Here is a 2,500-nt window from a genome sequence, read left to right on the forward strand (position 1 = left end):
GCGCACCCGCCCCCCTTCCGTCGTCTCTTCGCCCGCCGGGCGACGGCCGGCCGTCCGGCCGTCGCGCGCAACGGCGGCCGATGGCGCAAGGCGATGGCCAACGTGTGTAAAAAGGGTGCGCGCGGGAAGGCCTTCGGGGCTCGGAGGAGGCGGCTCCTCCGGCCCTTCCCCAGAGCGCGGGGGGGGACGCGGGGCTTTGCCGCCCGGCAAAATCCCGCTCTCCTTGGCCGAGCGGCCTCCTCGCGCGGCAGAGGAGCTCCCGAGGGCCGGGCTCCGGCAGTTCCGGGTCGCGCCTCCAGGGGGAGCGCGCACGTGCGCGAGCCGCCGCCGGGTGGCGCGGCGGCGACGGTCCGCACCGTCGTCGCCGTGGCCTCTCTCGGCCGGGGGTGTGCGAGGTTTCTCGGTGGCTGGGCCGTGTTCCCCGCGCCGGCGGGGCGGCCCGAGCCGCGGTGGTCCTCTCGGGCGCAGCGCCGGGCTACTGAGGGAAACCCCGGGCCCCGAGAAGGATTGCCGCGGTGATGGCAGCGGACGTCGGGCGCGCCCCCGCCGGTGGACGCTCCCCCGAGGGTGGCAGCGGGGGAGGCACCCCGGCGGGGCCATGCAGGTCGTTTCCCTCACCCCAGGGCCAGGTACCTAGCGCTTCGCGCCTCGGCGGTCTCCTGCCGGTTTCCCTCGGCGTCGTCAAACGCCTGTTGGGGGCCGAAAGGGCCGCCGAGCCGGGCGGAGGTTTAAAGACTCGGGCGGCCCGGCACGGCCCCGCCGCGGCGGCGGCGGCGGTGGCGGCGGCGGCAGCGGGTGTCGGGCGGTGGCGGCGCGGGGCGCCATCGAGGGGTGGGGAGCTACTCCCGCCGATCCCCTGCGGTGGCGTGTCCGTCGCGACCGGCCGCGCTCGCCGTCGTCGGCGTCCCGCCGCGCTTGCCCGCGCGCGGGGGCCACCCGTGCCGGGCCGGGGAAGGGGCGCCCTGCCCCCCCCCTCTCTGCGGCCCGGTCTCGGCGGAGAGGCCGCGGCGCGCGATCGGCCGCGGGGGGCCGACCCCGCTGGCCTCTGCGATGCGGGGCGACGCCGGCAGAGGGCGCGCGCTCTCTGCCTTACCTACCTCAGCTGCGGGGTTGCGGCCGCCGGGGCCCGCCGCGCTCTCTCGCTCTTTCTCCTTAGCCGCCGCCGCGGGCTCGCGGGCGGCGCCGCGTCAGGCGCGACCGCGCGCCTCTCGCCTCGACGGCCTTGTCGCCTCGAACCGCACCGCGGCGGCGCCGGCCGCCGGCCACCCCTGACTCGGAGCGCTGTCCCCGCCCGTTGGGGCGCAGCGCTCGGCCGGCTCCTCCATCGCCGGAGGTCCGGCGGGCGCGGGCGACCCCGTGCCGAGCGGCGGCGTCGCCGCTCGGCGAGTGTCCCCGCCCCCCCCGGGGGGGGGGGACGGTCGGCCGCGAGGCGCCCGCCTTCACCGGCGGCCGTCCCGGCCCGGGCCCCGCCCGTCCGCTTCCCCGTCGCCCTTCCCGGCCGCGTGTGGGCCAAAAAAAAGGGGAGGCGTGCGGGGCGGCCGCGGGGGCGCTTCCCCGTCCGGTCCCCGAGTGGAAACGAGGGGAGCGGGCGGTGCCCCCCGGCTCAGCCGCCGTACGCCTGCCCGCTGGGCGCGTGCTCGCGGAAGGGCAGCTCGGCGGTGCGAAGCGGCGGCGGTCCCGGGAGTGCGGCCGCGGGTGGCGGAGGGGTTTTGCCGAGCGGCAGACCTCGGGCGCTCCGCGATGCCGGCTCGGGTCTCGGCGGCGTCCCGCCTCCGGCGCCGGTGGCGGAGCGCGGCCCGCCGGGCGTTCGCCTTCCGGCGGGCAAGCGGTCCCGCGCCAGGGGTTGCGCCGGCGGAACGGTCCCGCCGCCGCGTGGCGTTTCGGGCGACGTTCAGGGGCCGCTGGCGGGAGAGCCGGCCCCCGCGTTTTGGCGCGGCGGCGTTCCGCGAGTCGGCGGAGCGGTGAAAAGGAGAAGCCAGGGAGTGAGCCGGGAGCGGCGGGGGCCGGCGGTCGCGCCCCCGGCCCGCGAACGCGTAGTCGTCCCGTGATCGAGAGGCCGGGCGGGCCACCGTGCCCCCCGCGGTCCGGCGCGTTGCCGCACAAGCCCCTCCGCGCGGAGGTCGGGCCGAGCCCGGGCGCCTGGGCCGCCTCCGAAGGACGGCACGCGAGGCGGCGTCTCCCCTCGCGGGGGGAGGCGGTCGGGGGCGCGGGCCCCTCCGCCTTTCTTTGGCCGACCTTCGGAGCGTTGCGCGGGGTTTCTCTTTTTTGCCCCGCGCTTTCTCCTCCTCCTCCTCCGTTTGTGTGTGCTCGTACGGTCGAAGCGGGGCGCGCGGGGGCGCGCGCGTCCCTGCAGAAACAGAAAAGGGGCCGCTTCACGCGAGCGGTCCCGAAAGCCAGACAACTCTTAGCGGTGGATCACTCGGCTCGTGCGTCGATGAAGAACGCAGCTAGCTGCGAGAATTAATGTGAATTGCAGGACACATTGATCATCGACACTTCG

At 77.5% G+C, this 2,500-nt stretch overlaps 1 non-coding gene across 1 annotated transcript in view; it reads left to right on the plus strand.

Annotated features, from left to right (window-relative positions):
• Positions 1-2,399: 2,399 nt before the first annotated feature.
• LOC148219256 (5.8S ribosomal RNA) overlaps positions 2,400-2,500 on the plus strand; it is a 153-nt gene continuing 52 nt past the window's right edge. The window contains exon 1 of the ribosomal RNA XR_015799872.1: positions 2,400-2,500. This exon is cut by the window's right edge and continues 52 nt beyond it. This is a non-coding gene — a ribosomal RNA (5.8S ribosomal RNA).

This window comes from Sturnus vulgaris, unplaced genomic scaffold (assembly GCF_052056855.1).
Source record: "Sturnus vulgaris isolate bStuVul1 unplaced genomic scaffold, bStuVul1.hap1 Scaffold_156, whole genome shotgun sequence".
Lineage (NCBI taxonomy): Eukaryota > Metazoa > Chordata > Aves > Passeriformes > Sturnidae > Sturnus > Sturnus vulgaris.